Below are 24,731 nucleotides of genomic sequence, written 5' to 3'. Positions count from 1 at the left end.
CTTGGATTTATTACGAACAAGAAGTGTAAACATTCTGTCCACATCTATCTGTCCAACTCAATCAGAATTTTAAAGACCTATGTCAGAGGAGTTTGAGTTTGCTGTGTGTAAATCTTCCCTTTCTAACCCGCTGTAAAAGGAGTTTCCAAAATCCATCCCTGTCAGTCCAGGATAGAAATGCACAACATTCTCTCCTCCTGCTGATAGGGACAGTGATGACCGCGCATGCGCTCTGTTGCACTTTCGCCCCCCCCTGTAAAGATGGTGGCCGTTAACTGCGGCCTGTGACTGAGAACCGCGGCCCGCAGCTACCTTCCCGTTCGCTGCGACCTCGGGAGCTCTAGCTCCTTATTCCGACGTTGAGGCAGCCAGTGGGTATTTATCAAGCCTCCCCACCCACTCTGCCGTCTTTAATCCTCCCCATCCACCGGCTTCATTTACTCGCCTGGACTCGATATTTGTGAACAGCTTCGACCAGTTCCTGGTGCGGCCTCGACTGCGCATGCTGTACTCAGCGCCCGCAAAGCGCATGCTCGAGTCACACCCGGTAGTGCGCCTGCGCAAGAAGCTCCTGCAGCGAGGATAGGGCACGTTCTGCCCCGCCGCGAATGCTGGGTAAGACTCCGGTCATTGAAGTATAATATTGTTGAATAGAAAATTATGTTTTATGATCGATTGGAGTCACAGGGCCAAAATATAATATTATTAAATCAATTGATACGGCAACCAAAGTGCACGGGTCCTCCACCATATTTCTATCCTGGGTGTAATTAATAGAAATTAATACTTTAACAGTTAGATGGAAACTCACTGGACTGTCAGTGCGTGGAGTTTTCCCAAGACACAAAACACTTAAGCTGTCTCTTGCTAGTCAGAATGCACTGATTGTGAATCAAATCATTTGAACTTTCAAAGTTGGTGGATTGAGAGGTGAGAAAACTAAGTAATTCCTTTCTCATTCGTGAAATATGTGAAAGGTCACTCTGCACTGTGACTGTGCTGCTGTGTTGGTAAATGGGATGACCAACTGAATCCCTTTCCACCTTCAGTTGGTGATGATATTTCTGCTGTGATCTTACCCATCACTTTACGCTCAGATGGGAATCTCAAACCCTTCCTGAAATGATAAAAGTAAAATACTGCAGATGCTGTTAATCTGAAACCAAAACAAAAAATGCTGGGAAAACTCAGCAGATCTAGCAGCATCTGTGGAGAGAGAAACAGAGTTAACTTTTTGAGCCCGTATGACACTTCTTCAGAGCTGACAAGAAGTGGAAATGTGATGAAATTTATACAGTTAAAGGGAGTGGGGCAGATGGAGCCCTCCGCCCCCACCCCATGTCAGCATTCCATAGGGACCATTCCCTCCAGAACATCCTGGTCCACTCCTCCATCATCCCAACACCTCATCCCCTTCCCATGGCACCTTCCTATGCAATCGCAGAAGGTGCCCCTTTACCTCCTGCCTACTCATTGTCTAAGGGCCCAAACACTTCTTTTAAGTGAAGCACCGCTTCACTTGCACCTCCTTCAATTTGGCCTACTGCATCCGCTGTTCCCAATGTGGTGTCTTCTACATCAGGGAGACCAAGCGCAGATTGGGTGACCGCTTTGCAGAACACCCCTGGTCTGTCCTCAAGCATGAACCAGACCTTCTGGTCACTTGCCATTTCAACACCCCATCCTGTTCTCATGCCCACATCTCTGTCCTTGGCCTGCTGCAATGTTCCAGTAAAGCCTAATGCAAACTGGAGGAACAGCACCTCATCTTCTGATTAGGCACTTTACAGCCTTCCGAACTTAACATTGAGTTCAACAACTTCAGACCATGAACTATCTACTCCATTCTCACCCCTTTTTTCTAATCCCCTTTTTTCTACATTCAGTTTTTTTTTCCACGTTTTTATTTTAATTTTTATTCATTTATCCATTGTTTAATCCCCTTTTTTATATCCCCATTCTATTCCATTTTCTATCCTTTTTTCCCACCCCACCACACTCCACCCCCTCCCCAAACCCCATCCCATACAGGGCCATCTGTTACTTGTTCCATGTTGTTCTTTCACACAATGCCACCCTTGTTCTGCTATTATCGCATTCTGCTTTCTTATCTTTATGCCACTATCAGCAACTTTTTTTTTTAGCACTAACCACTACCATTAACACTCCCTTTGTCCTTTAGTTCATGACATCTTTGTCAATCTCTCCTTTGTCCCCACCGATCGCTGGCCTTCTATCCAGCTCCACCTGCACCACCTCCTTTAACAGTGTAAATTTAATCACATTTCCACTTTTCTTCAGCTCTGAAGAAGGGTCATACGGACTCAAAAAGTTAACTCTGGTTCTTTCCCCACAGATGCTGCCGGACCTGCTGAGTTTTTCCAGTATTTTCTGCCTTCCTGCAATGAGTTCCACATTCTCAGCCCTCTCCAGTTAAGGAAAAGCAAAATATTTCAGATGTTGGAAATCAGAAATAAAACAGAAAATGCTGGAGTTTCGTAGTTTACATTTCAGGTCTGTGACTTTTCATCAGAACCGCACTGTGTCTGTGCATCACTCTGTTCTTCAATCCACTGAAACTGCCAGTGAAAACTGCCCTCCACTTCACAGGAAGTGCAAGGGACAAGTTTGTACATGTGAGCTAATGTACAATGTATGATGACATTTTTAAAAAGAGCCCATGTACCAATAGATATTTACACTAATTAACCAAACCTCTTAACCCTGAAGTCTGCTTAAATAGTTCACCTCTTTAACAAAGACAGGACAATACAGCTCACACATACTCTGTCTCCAGATTTCTGGCTAAACGAGCTCCCCTGTCATTTTATAGATCTCTCTCTCTCTCTCTCTCTCTTTTTCTCTCTTCTATTCTGATCATATTGAACAAACACGGACCAGCCTTTGAACTGCCATTTCTTGAGGTGTCCTGGCAATTTCTAAATTTTAATAACCTTACCCTAAGAATTTTAATCTTCCCAAAGTAAAAATTACCTCTAAAATATTGATATGAAGCATGAACAAGATGGTTATGAAAATATTTCTATGTCTTCATTGTTTCAGTGCTTCAAAATGGTGATTGTTTTCTTGTGTGACTGTGTATGTTTGTTCAATGAAATGTTTGTAAAAGGTAACGGTGGAGTAGGATTGAGAGTTTTCAGTGTAGGACAGAAGTGAAATGAATCAACAAAGAAGGAACACATTTCCAATCAGAGCAGAAATAGATGACAGATACAGAATGGCTCTCCCACCTTTAGTTTCTTCACTAGTTCCACTACCCTCACTTTTGCCTTGCATCATCATCCTTTTGTTATTCAATACCTCCTACCTTCAACCTTGTTATTCAATACCTCCAACCGATTACAAACCTCCTCTTCAGATATTTACCCTGCCCCCATTCTCTGACTGTGCATCTGTTTAAAAAATTTATTGCATGTCTTTTTTCCAGTCCTGATGGTAGTTCAGTGTCTTGAACCATTAACTGTTTCTCTCTCCACAGACTCAGTCTGGTCCGCTCAGTATTCCCAGCATTTCCTTTTTGTGAATTGGACTGAGAGATGTATGGTCAGCTCCCCTTGGTCGCGGATGTTTGACACTAATTTCCATAGTGCAGTAGGCAGAATGTTTGCTTTACACGTGAAATTCCTGCTTTGAGCCAACGTGGAAACTTTGTGTTTCAATTGCTAAGGGAAGATGATCAGGTCACTGGACTAATAATCAAGAAGTGCGGACACAGGTTCAAATACCACCACGGCAGTGGGTGAAATTTAAATTCAATTCATCAATAAGTCTGAAATTGAAGACTAGTCTCAGTAATGGTCACTGTGAAGCTATCATCGATTGTCATAAAAACTCACCTGGTTCTCGAATTTCCTTTAGAGGAGGAAATCTGCTGTTCTTACCTGGTCTGACCTACATGTGACTTCCGGCCCACGGTGATGTGGTTGACTTTTAACTGCCTTCTAAAATGGTCGATTAAGCCACTAAGTTCAATGGAAATTAGGCTTTGGTCATAACTGCTGGTCTTGACAGTGACCCCCATATCCCATCAAACTATATAAAAAATGATCAATTAACATTTTGTTCCATTTGTTTTCAAACAGCGTGACAATAACTGTTGCCTCATTCTTTAATGGATCCTTCTTTAACTTCTTTAAACAGGTCACGTTAAGTGAGAGAAAACTGATCCACAGTGACCCAAAAACAAAATACCGCAGAGGCTGCAAATTTGAACTCAAAAGATATTGTTGGAAACACTCAGCAGGTCAAACAGCCTCTATGGAGAGGACAACAGCATCAATGCTTAAGATGAGTGAACCTTTATCAAAAGTTGAAGAATTTAGAGATGTAATAGTTTACAAACAAGTACAGAGTCAAGGATAAGAGGTAAAGAGGAGGAATGAACATTGTTGATGGAAGGCAGGAGTTATTAAATGATAAAGGGGGGATAATGCAAGACAAAATTCTGTGATGAGACAATAAACCAATGGGACAAGTGAACAAATAAAAGACAGGTCCAGAATAGGCATAAATAGTAATAACAGAACCATTACCAGCATCTACCTTCTGAAAAAATGGGAGTGATAATTATGATCAGTGCAGGAGGCTGAGGACTGAGAGGTCAGACCGGGCATGGGGCAGAGAATTAAAATAGCAAATGACCAGATGCTCAGGAATATATTTGAAGATTGAATGGTGATGTTCCACAAAGCAGTTGCCGAATATTGATTTAGTCACCTTAGTGTTGAGGGGATCACATCATAAGCAGTGAATACACGATCCTAAATTGAAATAAGTGCAAGTAATTTGCTGTATCACTTGGAAAGTGTATTTGGGGCCCTAGAACGTGGGAACTGAGGAGGTGAAAGGGTGGTTGTTGCATCTGCACTGGAATGCACTGGAATAATGCCAAAACTGCAAGGTTATATCTATCAAGAAAGATTGAACAAGCTAGAGATGTTTTCCCTGGTAAAGAGAGTGACAGATGACCTGATCGAGTTTTTAAGATTATAAAAGGGATTGACAAGGCAGACAAGTGGAAGATGTTTCCAGTTGCAGATGGATGAGAATAAATATAAGTTCATCATCAATAAAACTAATGTGCAATTCGGGAGAAACTTCTTCAACAGGAGATAAAAACAGAAAATGCTTCAAATCCTCACCATGTCTGGCAGCATCTGTGGATTGGAAAACATGATTAACATTTCATTGAAAGGTTGCAGACCTGAAATGTAAATTATATTTCCCCTCTGCAGATGTTATCAGGTCTGCTTGAAATTTCAGAATTGTCTGTTTTTATTTCCGATTTACAGCACCGACAGTATTTTTATACTGGGAGCATGTTGAGAATCTGGAATTCATCACCGGAAGGGTTTGAGATCCTCATCTGAGCTGGAAACTGATGGGTCAATTCACACCCATGAATGGATTGTTCACCAGCTGAACGTGGAAATGGATTCATTCAGTTATTCCATTTACTGACACAGCAGCACTGTCACTCCAGAGAGAGACCACTCAGATACTACACTTGTGCAATGGGATTTATTCAGTTTGCCCACCTGTTCACACCCCAGCTTTAAAAGTTCAAAGGATTTTATCCACTTGTCTCTTACAGGCAAGACGTGGTTTAAATGTTCCGTGAATGGGGAAGAAAAATTACTTGCTCACCCACCAGCTGCTGAGACTTCAATGGGTTCACACCTAACTGCAGTGGTTTGTTCTGTTGTTAATTATACCCAGGGCATAATTATGATGGAGGGCCACTTTGCTGTATCAATTAATTTAATAGTTTTATATATTGGCCCCATGGCTCCATCGTAGTCCGATCACAAATCATAGCTTTCTATTCAACAATGTCGTGTTTTAATGGTGCGGATCTTACCCAGCATCCATGACGATACAGAATGTGCCCTATACTCACCATAGGAAATCATGGTGCAGGCGTGGGTTGCGCATGCGCATTTAGTTCCCGTGGGTGCGTGCGCACTCTATGTGCTGGAGCGACTGTGAGGCGGTCATCTCGACTCCGCAACCGGTGAACAGCGGCTGATTATAGGTGGGTAATGGAGGAGGCAAAATGGGCGAGAAGGCCTCATAAACATCCAGTGGATGCCTGGGAACAAAATTAAGAATCTACCAATCCCGCATTTAGTCCATGCGGGGCAGCAGCCGCGGGGCTGAACCTGATGACAGGCGCGCGTTAAGGGTCGCCATCTTTATAGGGAGCAATGTACTGCAGGGCGCATGCGCAGTCATCCCTGCCCCTGTCAGCAGGAGGAGAGAGTGTTGTGAATTTCTATCTGAGGGATGGATTTTCGAAACTCCTTTTGCAGGGGGTGAGAAGGGAAGGATTTACTTTTAGGTGGTAGAGGTTGAGGGTTTAGAAGGTTTTGTCAAAGTTCTGATCAGGTTGATGATACATAAAATCTACCCCCCTCTCTGTCTCCCTCCCCCTAGCGAGGCCAGGGCCTTGTGTAGGTTCAGACTGGCAGATTATCCTAATCTGAATATCATATAATTTTGAACCTGGGAGGAAAAAGCTGCGTTTACAACAGGGAGAAATTGTACATATGTGCTTTCTGTGGATGAGAATTCTGCCAATAATCTAGCTTGTCGAGCCACAAGCGCAGTCACACCGGGGAGAAACTGTATAAATGTGGTAACTGTGGGAAACTTCTAGCTTAGTTGTAGAAATATAAAATCCCTCTCCTTCACCACTCCCTCTCTCCCTTTCTCTCAATCTTCCCAAGAGTCTTGTGTAGGGTAACTCGATGGTAGGTTCCCTTCCCTGAAGGACATTAGTGAACCAGTTGGAGTTTTACGACAATCCAGCAGTTTTCATGGTCACTTTTTCCTAGTGCCGGCCTCACAAATTACCAGATTCATTCAGCTCAAGTTCACACCTTGCCTTTATGTTTTAATGGGTTCTCTCTTACTCCCCTTTTCTATTTTAAATCATTTTTACAGGATATTAGAAGGTGAGAACTTGCAGTTGCGAAACTCAAACTCAACATCACATGAGGATCTAATGCAGTCACCCAATTTATTATAACCTGAACTCAGAAGTTGAAAACACCATTCACAGTTGGGAGGAACCATACATTTGTTCTGTGTGTGGACGAGGCTTCAGCCGATCATCTGGCTCAAGTGTAGGGAGGGATTCACTTTGTCATGCAACCTGTTGGCTCACCAGAGAGTTCACACTGATAAGAGACCTTTTAAATGCCAGACTGTGGGAAGTGCTATATAAGTTCTGGGGAACTAATGCGCCATCAACGTGTTCACACTGATGAGAGACTGTTCAGGTACTCTCACTGTAGGACTGGGTTCAAGCAGTTATCTGACCTCATTGTACACCAATGAATTCACACTGGAGAGAAGCCGTTCACCTGCACAGAGCGGGGAAAGGGATTCACTCGGTCATTACGCCTGCTAACACACCAGCGAGTTCACACTGGATAGAAACCGTTCACCTGCTCTGTATGTAAGAAGGGGTTTTCTCACTCATCCACCCTGCTGAGACACCAGCGAGTTCACAAGTAACTACTCTGATTGGACTTTGCTGTTAATCCATTTGTCCATTGGGGTCTGTTTCTGATGTTAATGAAGCCCAGTTACATTGATTAATATTCTGGACAAAAGTCAAATCAGCTTTTTGTTGAATGCACAGTGTGTTGGATTTTGTTAATATCTCTAACTCAAGTAAGTTTCTTTTGAAGGGCCCTCCCTCTCCCCTGTCTGCTTCATCCTCACCTCCAAAATGACCAAGGAGCCTTGGGTTCTTTGAGGATGTAATAAGCAGGGTGGATAAAGGGGAACCAGTAGATGGAGTGTGTTTGGATTTCCAAAAGGCCTTCAATGAATTGTCACATTAAAAGATACTGCACAAGATAGGAGTTCATGGTGTTGAGGGTGATATATTAGCATGGATAGAGGATTGGCTAACTAACAGGAAAGATCGAGTTGGGATAAATGGGCCATTTTCCAGTTGGCAATCTGTAACTAGTGGAGTGCCACAGGGATCAGTGTTGGGGCCTCAACTATTTAGGATCTATACAAATGACTTGGCTGAAGGGGCCAATTGTATTGTAGCTAAATTTTCTAATGATACAAAGATAGGTAGGAAAGCAAGTTGTGAGGAGGATGCAAAGAGTCTGCAAAAGGATATAGATAGGCTAAGTGAGTAGGCAAACATTGGCAGATGGAGTATAATGTGGTAAAATGTGAGGATGTCCACTTTGGCAGGAAGAATAGAAAAGCAAAATATTATTGAAATAGAGAGAGGCTGCAGTACAGAGGGATCTAGGTGTCCTTGTACATGAATCACAAAAAGTTAACATTCAGGTACAGCAAGTGATTAGGAAGGCAAATGGGATGTTGGCCTTTATTACAAGGAGGATGGGGTATAAAAGTAGGGTAATCTTGCTAATACTGTACAAGGAATTGGTAGGACTGCATCTAGAGTACTGTGTACAGTTTTGGTCCCCTTACTCAAGGAGGGATATGCATGCACTGGAAGCAGTTCAGAGAAGGTTCACTGGGCTGATTCCTGGGATGAAGGTGCTGTCTCATGAGGAAAGGTTGGGCCTGTATCCATTGGAGCTGAGCAGAATCAGAGGTGATCTTATTGAGACATACAAGATTCTGAGGGATCTTGACAGGGTAGATACCAAGAATATGTTTCCTCTTGTGAGGGAATTGAGAATTAAGGGACACTGCTTTCTATCTCACTACCAAGCACACGGCCTTATTTTTGTATCATCTGCAAACTTGTTATTCACATCCCTACGTTTAAGTCTGAATCAATGGTATAAACCATGAATAAAGGACCCAGTACTGAGCCCTGTGAAACCCCACTGGAAACAGCCTTCCAATCATAAAAAAAGCACCCATTGACCGTCATTCATCGCTTCCTGCCATTGAGCCTATTTTGATTCCAACTTGCATCTTGCTCTCGGGTTCCTTGACTTTTTATTTTTCTGCCCAGCCTGCCATGTGAGACATTGTAGAAGTAGATGTTTCCACTTGTGGGTGAATCCAAAACCAGGGGCCAGAAGTACAAGATAGTTACTGATAAATCCAACAGGGAAATAAGGAGAAATGTGTTTACTCAGAGTGGTTCGAAAGTGAACTCACCACCACAAGGAGCAGTTGTGGCAAAAAGCTGAGATAATTTCATAAGTAAACTAGACGAGTACATGAGAGAAAAAGGAATAGAAAAATAAAGTGAAAGACTGAGCTGAGGTAGATGGAATGGAATGAGAAGCATGTGGAGTATAAAGACCAGCAGAGACTAGTTGGGCCAAATGGCCTGTTTCTATTCTGTCTATTCTGTGTAATTCGATGTAAACTTTTTTTTACAGGGTGTTAGGAGGGGAAGATTTACAGATGGGAAACTAAAACCAATTATCAAGATCTGACAGAGTCACTCGATTCATCAGGACCTGAATATCATTGGTCTCTGAACATGGAAGGAGAAACGTTTGTCCATGTGAAGAGATTTCACACATCAGTGTGACTGGAAAAGCAGCAAGACGCACACACCCGAGTGAGAGTGTTCCTGAAAAGAATCACACCATTCACAGCGAGGAGAAAATGTACAAGTGTTGTGTGTGTGGACGAGGCTTCAACTAATCTTCCAAGTTGGAGAGACAGAAGGACACCAGCACCATGGAGAAACCATGGAAATGTGGTGACTGTGGGAAAGGATTCAAATACCAATCGCGGCTGGAAACTCATCGACACATTCACACTGGGGAGAGACCATTCCCCTGCTCCTTGTGTGGGAAGGGATTCACTCGGTCATCCGACCTTCTGAGACACAAACTCACTCACACTGAGGAGAGGCCATTCACATGCTCCATGTGTGGGAAGGGATTCATTAATTCATCAGACCTTCGGACACACCAGCGAGTTCACACTGGAGAGAGGCCATTCACCTGCTCCGCCTGTGGGAAGGGATTCACTCAGTCAGCCCACCTGCTGGCCCACCAGAGAGTTCACACTGGAGAAAGGCCATTCACCTGCTCTGAGTGTGGGAAGGGATTCTCTCGGTCATCCCACCTCACTTCTCACCAACTGGTTCACACAGACAAGAGACCTTTTAAATGTTCTGACTGTGAGAAGAGCTTTAAAAGCAGGTCCCAGTTGCTGACACACCAACGCATTCACACTGGGGAGAGGCCATTCACCTGCTCCGAGTGTGGGAAGGGATTCATTCATTCATCCGACTTTTTGATACACCAGCGAGTTCATACTGGGGAGAAGCCGTTCACCTGCTCCATGTGTGGCAATAGATTCTCCCGATTATCCCTGCTCAAGGCACACCAACTGGGTCACACTGATCAGAGACCTTTTAGATGTTCTGACTGCGAGAAGAGCTTTGAAAGCAGGTGTAAATTGCTGGCACACGAACGTACACACACTGGGGAGAGGCTGTTCACTGGCACCGAGTGTGGGAAGGGATCCGTCCATTCATCCCATTTGGTGGGACACTAGCGAGTTCAGAATTGACTGCAGGGGTTGGATTCTGCTGTTGTTAATCACATCCAGAACTGAACCCTGTTCATTCTGAAAGTTGGCATTTCTTTCTGCTGATGTTAATAACTGAACTGAAGTTTATTATTCTGGTTATATATCAAATAAATCAGCTTTCTTTTAAATACATTGTTGTAGATTTTTGTCTTTCCCACCTGAGTGTTTAACATCACCTGGCTGGAGCTCAGAAAGGACAATCTGTGGGAGAATCATATGGCAGGAACAGAACTTCAGCCTGGACACAGTCCAGGAGCACAATGACCATCCACATGTTGTCCCTGTTGGATAAAATCAAACACAGCGTTTATTCTCCATCTGGTTATCTGACCTTTTCAGTTTTTACAGTTTACACTGATCTCCATGGTAACACAGATATTGTGTTTCCTTCTCTTGTTACTGAATACTCAATCTAAGACTTGTTTTTCCCAATTTATGTAGAACATCATATGGACCTTCCCAAGTAACCCACCCAGGCCCCCCCTGTTTAACAATGCTTTTATTATCACTTCATCTCCAATTGAACAGTTAATGTAACGGGTGGGGCTTTTCTCCCTGGAGGTGTTGAGATGGGCAGCACCATCTTCTCCACTTCCTGTGGCAGGGAGAATGTGGAGGTTCTGGAGAAACTGGTCCTGAGTCTGTCGAGTAGCAATGGGGAGTGGGACCCCGGGGAGGGATTTACAGTCTGGATTGGTCGAGCTGAAATAGGCTGTGACCGGGGGAGTGAACAGGAGTGGAGTGAATGGTCATTGAGATACCAGGCGAGGCAGTGACCCAGTCATTGGTCTTGACCATATCATCAGCTCTCATCATGACAGCTTTTTTCAGTATCATTTCTCCAAAGTGATTTAAGATCTCGGCCATTGCACAGGGCTCTGGGTGGTAGGGGGTTTGGAAATGTGGTTCCACACCCACAAGATGACAGAGCTGCTGTATTACTTCTACTGTGAAATAAGAAACATTATTACTCTCTATCCTTTTCAGAAAGCCCCATCTGGTTCCCAAAAGAGTTTAGCTGTAATGACTGCATCATTTTTACAGACAGGGAAAGCTTCAATCCAGCAGGGGAGTTTTAAAAGCAGGTACCAGTTGCTGACACACCATTCACACTGGGCAGAGGCTGCTCACCTGCTCCGAGTGGGGGAAGGGATTCATTCATTCAACCGACTTTCTGATACACCAGCGAGTTCAAACTGGGGAGAGGCCATTCAACATATCTATAACTACCAGGGTATACCAGTACCCCCTTTTTACTGTGGGCAGTGGGCCTGTATAATTAATCTGCAGTCTTTCCCAGAGGACATCATTCAGATGGCCGTGTCCAATAGGACCATTTATTTCACAGGTCTGGATTAATTTGGACACAGGCTCAGGTGGTGATGGCCATCCTGATGCATCCTCAGCCACCGATAGTAATTATGTAACATATCGAGGACTTGAAAAAGCAAAAGTGCCCCAATTTGATCCATAGACAAAATTAATTCTTTTCAAAGGCATCGAGGTGTGACCCAAGTCCAACAAGGCCATCCTTGTGATGGAAAATCTCATGATGGATGACATGTGAGTCCTTACTTGCTGTGAGGGATGAGGGAAAGTCTTTCCTATGGTGTACAGCCTCTTTGACCACAGTCACATCAGGGTCAGGGTCCTGACAAGCTTTTGAATCAGGTTTAACTGGAGTCTGTCGTACCGGTGCGAACGATTGTGATTTGGGTGGATCCCATGGAATCCCCTCTGGTGCAGCTTTCCTGGTGAATCAGTCTGCCTGGTTATTACCATCAACCTCTTCACTAACTGCTGCTGATGTCCCTTCACCTTGCAAATATCAACTTGTCCTGGACACTTACCGGCAATATTGTGGACAATGCCAGTGGTGTTGTCATTGGACTGGTAATCCAGAGACCCAGGGAAATGCTTTGGATGCCCTGGTTCAAATCCCGCCACGGCTGATGGTGGAATTTCAATTCAATAAAAATCTGGAAATAAAGCCTAATGATGGCCATGAAACCATTGTTGATTGTTGTAAAAACTCATCAGGTTCACTAATGTCCTTGAGGGAAGAAAATCTGTTGTTCTTACCTGGTCTGGCCTACACGTGACTCCGGACCCACAGCAATGTGGTTGACTCTTACATGTCCTCTGAAATGGCCTAGCAAGTAACTCAGTTGTAACAAACCGCTACAAAGTCACAAAAAAGGAATGAAGCCAGATGGACCACCCAGCATCGACGTAGGCACTGGAAATGACAATGTCTTCCTTACTAACATCTGGGGGCTAGTGCCAAAATTGGGAGAGCTGTCCCACAGACTCGTCAAGCAACAGCCTGACAGAGCCATCCTCACAGAATCATACCTTGCAGATAATATCCCAGACACCACCATCACCATCCTAGGTCTGCCCTGTCCCACCGGCAGGACAGGCCCAGTAGAGTTAGTCGGAAGGGAGTTGCCCTGGGAGTCCTCAACATCGACTTTGGACCCCATGAAGTCTTATGACATCAAGTCAAACATGGGCAAGAAAACCTCCTGCTGATTACCACGTATAGCCCTCCCTCAGCTGATGAATCAGTGCTCCTCCATGTTGAACACCGCTTTAAGGAAGCACTGAGGTCGGTAAGGGTGCAGAATGTACTCTGAGTGGGGGACTTCAATGTCCATTACCAAGAGTGCTTCGGTAACACCACTACTGGCCGAGGCCTAAATGACATACCTGCTAGATTGGGTCTGTGGCAGGTGGTGAGAGAACAAGAGTGAAAAACATACCTGGCCCCACCCTCACCAACCTGCCTGCTGCAAATGCATCTGTCCATGACAGTATCGATAGGAGTGATCACCGCAGAGTCACTGTGGAGACGAAGGCCCGCCTTCACTTTGAGAATACCCTCCATCATGTTGTGTGCCACTACCATTGTGCTAAATCGGATAGATTTCGAACAGACCTAGCAACTCAAGACTGGGCATCCATGGGGTGCTGAGGGCCATCAGCAGCAGCAGAATTATACTCGAACGCAATCTGTAACCTTATGGCCCGTCATATCCCCCACTCTACCATTACCATAATGCCAGGGGATCAATCCTGGTTCAATGAAGTGTGCAGGAGATAATGCCAGGAGCATCACTAGGCATACCTAAAAGTGCAGTGTCAACTTGGTGAAGCTATAAAACAGGACTACTTGCATGCCAAACAGCATAAGCAGCAAGTGATAGACAGGGCTAAGCAATCCCACAACCAATATCTAAACTCTGCAGTCCTGCCACATCCAGTTGTGAATGGTGGTGGACAAATAATCAACTCACTGGAGGAGGAGGCTCCACAAATATCCCCATCCTCATGATGGAGGAGCCTAGCACATCAGTGCTAAAGATATGGCTGAGGCATTTGCTACAATCTTCAGCCAGAAGTGCCAAGTGGATGATCCACCTCAGCCTCCTCCAGAGGTCCACAGCATCACGGATGACAGTCTTCTGTCAGTTTGATTCATTCCATCAAGAAACGGCTGAAGGCACTGGATATTGCAAATGCTATGGACCCTGACAATATTACAGCAATAGTGCCAAAGACTTGTGCTCCAGATCTTGCTGTGCCCCTAGCCAAGCTGTTCCAGCACAACTGCAACACTGGCATCTACCCAGATATGTGGAAAGTTGCCTAGTTATGTCTTGTACACAAAAAGCAGGACAAATCCAACCCGGCCAATTACTTGACCCTCAGTAAAGTAATTGAAGGGGTCATCAACAGTGCTATCAAGTGGCACTTGCTTAGCAATAATCTGCTCACTGACGTCCAGTTTGGGTTCTGCCCGGGCCACCCAGCTCCTGACTTCATTACAGTCTTGGTTCAAACATGGACACAAGAGCTGAACTCCCGAGGTGAGGTGAGAGTGACTGCCCTTGACGTCAAGGCTGCATTTGATAGAGTGTGGCATTAAGGAGCCCTAGCAAAACTGGAGTCAATGGGAATCAGGGGAAAACTCTCCACTGGTTGGAGCCATACCGAGCACAATGAAAAATGGTTGTGGTTGTTGGAGGCCAGTCATCTCAGCTCCAGGGTATCACTGCAGGAATTCCTCAGGGTAGTGTCCTCGGCCCAACCACCTTCAGCTGCTTCATCAATAACCTCCCTTCCAGCATAAGGTCAGAAGTGGGGATGTTCGCTGATGATTGCACAATGTTCAGCACCATTCGCCACTCCTCAGATACTGAAGCAGTCCATGTCCAAATGCAGCAAGACCTGGACAATACCCAGGCTTGGGCTGACAAGTGGTAAGTAATATTCGCATCACACAAGTGTCAAGCAATGGATCATCTCCAACAAGAGAGAATCCAACCATCGCCCTTTAATGTTCAATGGCATTATGATCACTGAATTCCCCACTATCAGCATCCTGGGGGTTACCATTGACCAGAAACTGATCTGAACCAGCAATATAAATGCTATGGCTACAAGAGCAGGTCAAATGCTAGGAATCATGCAATGAGTAACTCACCCCCTGACTCCCCAAAGCCTGTCCACCATCTACAAGGCACAAGTCAGGAGTGTGATGGAATACTCCCCTCTTGCCTGAATGAGTGCAGCTCCCACAGCACTCAAGAAGCTTGACACCGTCCAGGACAAAGCAACCCACTTAATTGGCACCAGATCCACAAACATTCACTCCCAACACCACTGACATACGCTAGCAGCACTGTGCACCATCTACAAGATACACTGCAGGAATTCACCAAGGCTCCTTCGGCAGCACCTTCCAAACCCACTACCACTACCATTTAGAAGGACAAGGGCAGCAGATGGATGGAACTCCACCACCTAGAAATTCTGCCCCCCCCCCCCCCCCCCCCCCCCCCCTCCACACACCAACAAGCCACTCACCATCCTGACTTGTAAATATATCGTTGTTCCTTCACTGTCGCTGGGTCACAACCCTGGAACTCCGCCCCTAACAGCACTGCGGGTGTACCTACATCACAAGGACGGCAGCGGTTCAATAAGGCAGCTCCCCACCATCTTTTGCACGGCAATTAGTGATGGGCAATAAATGCTGGCCCAGCCAGCGAAGCCCACAACCCATGAATGAATAGAAAAAAATCCCAAATCATTCGGAGTTTGGAGTGGTTTCATTTCTGTGTTTTGTTTTGCCAGAGAGGTAGGTTTTCTCTGAGCGAGTTACAACCAAAGGAGCTTTGAGAATAGTTGCCGATTGTCTTAGTGACGGTTTGAAGGACTGTGGTGATAATAACCTCACGTTTCTGGGCTAAGTATTGTGGTGGGTATTTAATAAGGATGCTACAGCTGTCATGGGGAATCAAAGACACAGCAACAGTCTGGTACATAAAACCGAGACCAATCCACATAAACACCTGTGCAGTCTAACAGCGGTGTACCTTACACAGGTCCATTGGACACGGCCTCCTTCACCTGACAGGTATGTGTGGTTCTTTCATACTGCAACATCCCAGTCAATTGGTGATTGTGAGGTTACAGGATATTAAAACCTTTGGTCTGGAACTCCATAATTCTTCTGCTCTATCACACCGGGATACTGCCCTAACTTGGCCTTTTATTAATTATTCCATTGTGGCCTGTGGGATGTATAGGGTTATTGAATTAAACTTTATGAAGTACTCTTCGTGCTTAACTAACTAGTGAACACTTAAACAAGATCAACCTATTGTGGATGCCACAGAACAGAAATAAGAACAGGTTCTGGAAAAACCCAGCAGCTTATTCGTTCAGTCAGAGGTGGGCATCACTGGCCAGGCCGGCATTTATTGTCCATCCCTAGTTGCCCTTCAGAAGGTGGTGGTGAACTGTTTTCTTGGACCGCTGCAGTCCATGTGATGTAGGTACACCCACAGTGCTGTTAGGAAAGGATTTTGACCTTGTGACAGTGAAGGAGCAGCGATATATTTCCAAGTCAGGATGGTGGATGGCTTGGAGGGGATATTCCAGGTTATGGTGTACCAATGTGTCTAATACCCTTGTCCTTCTAGATGGTTGTGGTCATGGGTTTGAAAGGAGGTGTCTAAGGAGCCTTGGTGAGTTTCTGCAGTGCACCTTATAGATGGTACACACTGCTGTCACTATGCGGTGGTGGAGGGAGTGAATTTTCGTGGAAGGGGTGCCAATCAAGCGGACTGCTTTGTCTTGGATGTTGTCAAGCTTCTTGGGTGTTTTTGGAGGATTCTCTGACAGCATCTGTGGAGAGAGAAAGAGTTATTGTTTAGAGTCCAGTATGACTCTTCTTCAGGACTGAAGTGAGGTAGAAATAAGGTGGATCTGAAGAAGAGTCATATGGACTCGATAAGTCAACCCTTTGTCTCTCTCTGCACATGCTGTCAGACCTGCTGAGTTTTTCCAACGTTTTCTATTTTTTGTTTCAGATTTCCAGCATCCACAGTATTTTGCTTTTATCTATAGAAGTAGGATGGGTTTTAAGCTGTAGAAGAAGAGGGCAGGGTCAGACAGAATAAAAGAGGTCAGGGATAGGTTAGAGGGCGGTAGAGATTAAATAACAAAGGTGTAATGGAACGAAAAGCAAAGGAAATGGTAATGGTTGTAATAAGGAAGCAAAAACCCAGTCAGTTTTAATGGCAGAATAAAGAACATAAGACTGTCCAGTTCAGTTCTGAAGAAGAATAATATTGGACTCGAAACATTAACTCTGTTTCTCTCTCCACAGGTGCTGCCAGACCTGCTGAGTTTTTCCACACTTTCTGTTTTTATTTCAGTGAACCCTTAATAGCTGCCCAGTACACTGGTCAATCGATCTTTCCACAGGGGTGTGTGTCTGAGAAGCATCCACCTGGAAAGTCTTTTCCATTCACCTGCTGCATTATTACAGCAGATATACATGGATGTGACAGTGCCAATAGGTCTGTGGAATTAATTGGCTAGATCTTCCAAACATCCAGCACAGGTATGATGGACCGAATGGTTTCCATCTGTGCTGCATCATTCTATAAAACAGTAAATGTTCAGTATCTGGGGATTGGCCGAGTAAGAGAGAGGAACCAGTGGGTTTGAACCCAGCCAGAATCAGCAGTTTCTGGGGAGGAGTGAAAGGGGAGCCAGTGGGAAAAGCTTTAAAAGCTCAGCATTTTCCCACAGGAGAGCAGCCGTTTAAGACACTTTGGGTATGGAACAGGGCAGCGCGAAGATTTACAGGAATTTGTTTTTATTATTTTATCTCTATTGCGTAACAATATTATTTTCTGTTGTGCATTTCGAAGTTCCAATGGCGCTGCTGTCACCCACATTCCCTGCGGCTGTGAACGTGCCCTATTCACTCTACAGGAGTCCAGTGCGCAGGTGCAGTGCTGGACATCCAGGAGCATGCGCAGTGTCACTTTGCTCAAAGCCGTGCGAGGGTGACTGACGCAATTGGAAATGGGTGAGAGTGGGCGGATCAGGTCGGGTAAGCGAGGGGAGGAATGGAGCTGGTGAGTCGGGGTGGGAAGGAAGGGGAGGAATGGAGCCAGGAGCTGAGGAGCGGGGAGGCTTCGTAAACACCCGGTGTAGGCCGCAGGGCCCGAGTAAGGCCCTGCAAGTCCCACGTTTGCGGGTCTGGGTTTCTTTTTCCCGGGAACAGGACCAGCCGTGAGCTTGGTTCAGCGGGGACTGGAGCGCATGCGCGGCCTTCTCTGTGATGAAACAGAGTAGGCGGGGTCTCAGGGTCCCAGTGACCAGGAGAGAAAATTATTGACTCGTTTATTTTATTGTCATTCTGCACACAAGGGGTGGTGAGAGACCCAGGTTAACGGTTGCCATCTTCAGGGGGTTAATGCACGGCCGGCCTAACAACATAAGAATAAGAACATCAGAATTCGCAGTCGGCCATTTGTTCCATCGAGCATGCTCTGCCATTCAATAAGATCACGGTCGATCAGACTGTGGCCTTAACTCCACTTTCTTGTATGCCTCTCACCTCCCAACCCACCCAGCCTCATATAACCGTTGACTCACTTGTAGATCAGAAATCTGTTTAAATCAGGATTGAATATGTTCAATGAACAGCCTCCACTGCTCACTGTGGGGAAAATATTTCCAGAGACTGACAACCCTCAGAAGAAATTTCTCCTCATCCTAGATGTTGATGACATGGTGACCGTTAACCTGGGCCTGTCACCACCCCTTGTGTGCAGAATGACAATAAAATAAACGAGTCAATAATTTTCTCTCCTGGTCACCGGGGCCCTGAGGCCCCGCCTACTGTCTGTTTCATCACCGAGATGGCCGCGCATGCGCTCCAGTCCCCACTGAACCAAGCTCACGGCTGGGCCTGTTCCCAGGGAAAAGAAACCGAGACCCGCAAACGTGGAGAACCCTTACTTTTTAACTGTGCCCGTTGGTTCTAGATTCCCCCATGAGTGGAAGCAACCTTTTTGATCCATCCTGTCAAGCCCCCTCAGAATCTTACATATTTCAGTAAGATCACCTCTCATTCTCCTAAACTCCAATGACTACAGACCCAACTTGTTCAACCTTTCCTCATAAGACAAACCCCCTCATCCCAGGAATCAGCCTCATGAAAATTTTCTGAATGCCTCCAATGCAAATATGTCCCTGCCTAAGTTACCTTGGGCCAGAAAGCAAGAGATGATGTTATAAATTTCTATATTGGGCTAACAGGGATGGATTTTGGAAACTCCTTTTACAGGGAGTTAGCAGGAGAGGATTTACACACAGCAGACTCAAACCAAGAGAAATGTTTGTCTCTCCTGAATTTCTAACCACATCTGACACTTATGACTTTTGTAATTTCATTTTGCAGGGAGTTAGAAGATTCAAAGACTGCCAGATTTTTATCTGACTCCAGTGCTCCTCATATCTTTTCAGCTGCAGGCTCCAGTAGATTCTAAATTTGAAATTGTTTCAGAGGTGAGTATTATTGAACATGCATCTACAGTTTAGAGCTTTTAGCGCTGTGCTCTGGTTCCATGACACTGGGGCTGGTGTGGTTCCTTTGCTGTGGATCTGAATCCATTCTCATTTATTGCTCTGCTTCATATCTGCCCTCCCCAATCACCTGTCTGCCATTGTCTAGCTTCCTCTGCCTCTAATAATGTGGTATTTTAGTTATGTTTGGTAATTTACTGTTATCTCTGCCAACTGTGTCTAAATCAAGTTTCGACATCTGCGTATCCCCTGGCTATTCACCACTGATTTACCAGTTTTATCTTTCTGTGGTCAGGAATTGTTTTTCCTCCATTAGAGATTATTTCTCTTCTGCTTCTGAGCTTATATTGTCCATCAAATACTGCTCCGTTTTTATTTTCTGTAATTCGTTAACATTAATTCCTTTTTTCTTTCCACAGCTACTGTCTGACCTGCTGAGTATTTCCAGCATTTGCTCTTTTTAATTCAGATTTCCAGTAACCACAGTATTTTGCTTTTGTTTGATTGCAGGTGTTGCTCAAAGAACTGAATCTAGAAACAGAGAAGAACTAATTTAGCACAGAATTGTATCAGGGTTGGTGTTGTTTGGGGAGGTTGGTCCCTGACCTCCATGGTAGATTATCAGGGGGAGTTGGAATGTGGAATTGAGGCCATGATCAGATCAATCATGATCTTATTGAATGATGGAGCAGGCTTGAGGGGCTGACTGGCCTTCTCCTGCTTCTAATTTGTATGTTCAAATGTAGGTCCTTCTTCATGCATTCATAGTATGATTACAATACAGAAGGAGGCCATTTAGCCCATTGTGGCTGCGCTGGTTCTTTGCAAGAGCAATCAGCTCGCCCCATTCCCCTATCCTGTCCTTGTAGCCCAGCAATTCTATTCTCTTCAGGTATTTTATCCAATTCCCTTTTGAAAGCCTTTGTTGCATCTAGGAGATTATGATGGCGAGATCAGCTTGCCAAACAGACACTGTCCCGACAATGTAAAAGGATATTGTTTTAGGAGCAGGTTTTCTGTAGATGTTTTCAGCCTAGTTTATAAGTCCATATTTTAAAAATGTATTCTTGGGATTTGGGCATCACTAACAAGACCAGCAGTAGATATTACCAATTCCCAGTTGCCTGTGGATAAGATGGTGTTTGACCATCTTGAACCTCAGCAGTCCATGTGGTGAAGGTGCTCCCACAATGCTGTTAGATAAGGAGTTACAGGTTACTCACTAGTGACAATGAAGAAACAATGATATATGTCCAGATCAACAACATTTATATTTATATTGCGCTTGTAAGGAGTGTCTCAAAGGAAGAAAGTGAGGGAGAGAGCAGCAGAGAGTTAGGAAGGAAATTCCAGAGCTTGGGACCTGAGCAACTGAAAGAACGGCCAACACTGATGGAGAAATTCAAATCATGAATGTTCAAGTGGTCGGAATTAGATGAGTTGCAAGATTTTGAAGGTTGTCTGGCTGGAGGAGATTACAGAGGGGGGATCATCACAGCCATGCCGGTAAACAAGGATGAGAATTTTAAAATTTAGATGCTTCTTAACCCAGAGCTTTAGTAGGTCAGCGAGCACAGGGCTGATGGGTGAACAAGACTTGGTGCGAGTAAGCACATGGGCAGCAGTGTTTTGGATCACCTAAAAATTACAGGGCGGTTGAATGTGGGAGGCTGTCAGGAGTGCATTAGGATAGTTAAGTCTAGAAGTAATAAAGGAATGTATGAGTGTTCTATCAGCAGATGAGCTGAGACTAAGGCAGAGTCGGGTGATGTTACTGAGGTGGTCTTGGTGATGGTGCAGATGTGTGGTTGGAAGCTCATCTCAGGATCAAATATGACACCAAAGTTGTGCACTTCAGCCTCAGACAAGTGCCGAAGGAGGAACAAAGTTAGTGCCTAGGGAGTGGAGTTTGTTATGGGTACTGAAGACAATGGCTTTGGTCTTCCCAATATTTAAGTGGAGTAAATTTCTGCTCATCCAGTACTGGCCAGGACAGACAAGCCAGGATGATGTATGAGTTGGAGGGGAACTTGTGATGGTGTTCACATACACCTGCTACCTTGGCCTTCTAGGTGGTGAAGGTTGAGGGTTTGGGAGATTCTGTCAAAGTTCCGGTTGAGTTTCAGGTACATGAACTGCTTCTCCTCAGCCTCCTGCCTCTTCCACCCCATCTGTCTTCTCTCTCCTCCCATAGAGGCCAGAGTTTTGTGTCGGCCCAGACCTGGCGGCAGGTTCCCCTCCCCAAAGGACGTGAATGAACCAGTTGGGTTCTTTTCACAATCCAGTAGTTTTCATGGTCATTTTTTCCTAGTGCTGGCCCCACAAAATTACCAGATTCCTTCAGCTCGATTTCACAACCTTGCCTTTGTGTTTTTGTGTGTTCTCTTTCACTCCCTTTTTACTGTTTTAAATCAATTTCACAGGGTATTAGAAGGGGAGGATTTGGAGTTGGAAAAATAAACCCAAACATCACATCAGGATCTGACGGAGTCACCAATTTTATTATAACTCGAATATCTTTAGATTTTGAACATGGATGGAAAAAGCACCGTTCACAGCAGAGAGAAACCATACATGTGTTCTGTATGTGGACAAGACTTCATCCAATCATCTGGCCTGTCAAAGCATAAATGCAGCCAGAATAGGGAGAAGTCGTGGAAATGTGGGGACTGTGGGAAGGGATTTGATTATCCAGTTAGGCTAGAAACTCATCGGCGTAGACACACTGGAGAGAGGCCATTCATCTGCTCCAAATGTGAGAAGGGATTCACCCAGTCATCCGCTATGCTGACACACCAGCGAAGTCACACTGGAGAGAGGGCATTCACCTGCTCTGAGTGTGGGAAGTGATTCACTCAGTCATCACACTTCCTGACACACCAGAGAGTTCACACTGGGGAGAGACCGTTTACCTGCTCCGACTGTGGGAAGGGATTCATTCAGTCAACCCACCTGCAGAAACACCAGCGCAGTCACACAGGGGAGAGGCCGTTCACCTGCGCTGATTGCGGAAAGGGATTCACTCAGTCATCCCACCTGCTGAAATACCAGCGACTTCACACTGGGGAGAGACCATTCACCTGCTCTGAGTGTGGGAAAGGATTCGTTCAGTTGTCCCACCTGCACACACACCAGTGAGTTCATACCGATGAGAGACCTTTTAAATGTCCAGACTGCGGAAAGTGCTATAAAAGTTCCAGGGAACTGATGTACCATCGACGTATTCACACCGACGAGAGACCATTCAGGTGCTCTCACTGCGGGACTGGGTTCAGGCAATCATCTGTCCTCATTTTACATCAGCGAATTCACACTGGGGAGCGACCATTCATCTGTTCTGAGTGTGGAAAGGGATTCACTCAGTCATCCGACCTACTGACACATCAGCGAGTTCACAATGGGGAGAGGCCGTTCACTTGCCCCAAGTATGGGAAAGGATTTATTAATTCAACAAACCTGCTGAGACACCAGAAGGCTCACACTGGGGAAAGGCAATTCACCTGCACTGAGTGTGGGAAGGAATTCATTCGGTCATCCAACTTGCTGAAACTCCAGCGAGTTCACATGAGGGAGAGGCCATTCACCTCCCTGAGTGAGGGAAGAAATTCGCTCAGCCATCCTATTGGAACACCCGCATGTTCATACTGATGGAAGACCTTTTAAATTCCCAGAATGCAGGAAGTGTTATGCAGGTTCCCAGAAACTGATGTTCCATCAACTTGTTCTCACTGATGACAGACCACTCAGGTGTTTTCACTGCGGGAGTGTGTTCACTATTCACCTGAACTCATTACACTAGCAAATTCACACTGGGGAGAGGTCGTGTACCTGGTGTGAATGTGGGAATGGATTTGTTTTTTTGTCCCATGTCCTGAGTCACCAGCGAATGTGATTGTCACATCCAAGACTGAACTCCGACCTATTTCTGCTGATGTTAATAAACTCAAGCCCAACAATAGGTAATATTCTGGATAAAACTCAAATAAATCAGCTTTTGTTAAACACAGTCTTTTGAGTCTTTTTTAATATCTCTAACACAAGTTAGTTCCTTTTGAAGTGCTCTCCTTTTCCCCTGTCTCCTGCACCCTCACCTCTTTTACAGACCTAATGAAACAGGTTCATTGCCAAGATTGCAGGATGCGGATGCTAGGAGAAAGACATTGATATTTTTTATTTTACAATCCCTACGTCAGCAGAACCTCACCCTCAGGTGCCCAGATTGAGACAGAGATTAACTGAGACCCTGTTGCTAATGGCAGCCTGGTTACCCACAATCCCGTGCTGAGACGAAACCGCTCTACTTGCCGCGGGTTGGCCGGATGGATCGCGCATGCTTGGAGGGTCCTGGTCTCTTTGTTTGAGGTTGTTCCCGGAGAGAAGCCGGAAGCGGCGGATAGTGAGAGTGGAGAATGTTCATTGTTTAATATTCGGCTCTGGGGCCGCACTCGGGATTTGTAAACCCCGCCCCCCCGCCCTGGGTTTATTAACCCGCTCCCGACAGTGACCTCTCACCTGGCACCTCACAATGCCCGGCTGATTGACGGCAGAGCCAGACCAATAGGAAGAGGGGCGGGCCTGGAGGACCGAGCGGGAATGGCCCTCCAACCAATCGGAACAAATGAGGGGCGGGGCTGGGCTGTGACTGAAGGATGCGTTGTACGGGTGCTGGAGCTGGAAGGCTTCTTCAGAATTTCCATCCTGCATTTAAAGTGAAGAGTTTTCTAAACTCTTTTTACAGGGAGTTAGAAGGGGAGGATTTACAGATGGGAAAATCATAACAAACATCAAACTGAGACCTGACAGAGTCACTCGATTCATCAGGACCTGAATATTATCAGCCTTTGAATGTGGAAGGAAAAGTGTTTGTTCTGTCTGTGAGAGAACATTTCAAACATTAGTGTGACTGGAAAAACAGCAAGACATTCACACACTCCTGAGTGAGAGTGTGAACTGACTGGAAAGAACTTTAACCAGTTACACACTGAAAAAAAATCACACCATTCACATTGGGGAGAAGCTGTACACATGTTTGTGTGAATGAGGCTGCAACTGATTGTCCAATCTGAAGAAACACAAGGACACTGACACCATGGAGAAACCGTGGAAATGCGGGTACTGTGGGAAGAAATTCAGATCTCCATCTGAGCTGGAAATTCATTGACGCTGTCACACTGGGGAGAGAGCATTCATCTGTTCAGTGTGTGGAAAAGATTTACTCAGTTATCCACCCTGTTGACACACCAGTGCATTCACACTGGGGAGAGGCCATTCACCTGCTCCGAGTGTGGTAAGGGATTCAT

General features: G+C 45.3%; 1 pseudogene across 1 annotated transcript; it reads left to right on the top strand.

Moving 5' to 3' along the window:
- Window positions 1-255: 255 nt before the first annotated feature.
- LOC144697886 (uncharacterized) lies at window positions 256-23,433 on the top strand (annotated as a pseudogene). Its single transcript, XR_013580432.1, has 5 exons — window positions 256-615; window positions 9,363-10,485; window positions 11,654-11,767; window positions 21,955-22,125; window positions 22,273-23,433. The product of XR_013580432.1 is annotated as an uncharacterized LOC144697886 (transcript).
- The last annotated feature ends 1,298 nt before the right edge of the window (window positions 23,434-24,731 follow it).

This window comes from Cetorhinus maximus, chromosome 23 (genome assembly GCF_964194155.1).
Source record: "Cetorhinus maximus chromosome 23, sCetMax3.hap1.1, whole genome shotgun sequence".
Lineage (NCBI taxonomy): Eukaryota > Metazoa > Chordata > Chondrichthyes > Lamniformes > Cetorhinidae > Cetorhinus > Cetorhinus maximus.
This window is presented reverse-complemented; position numbering and strand designations above follow the sequence as displayed.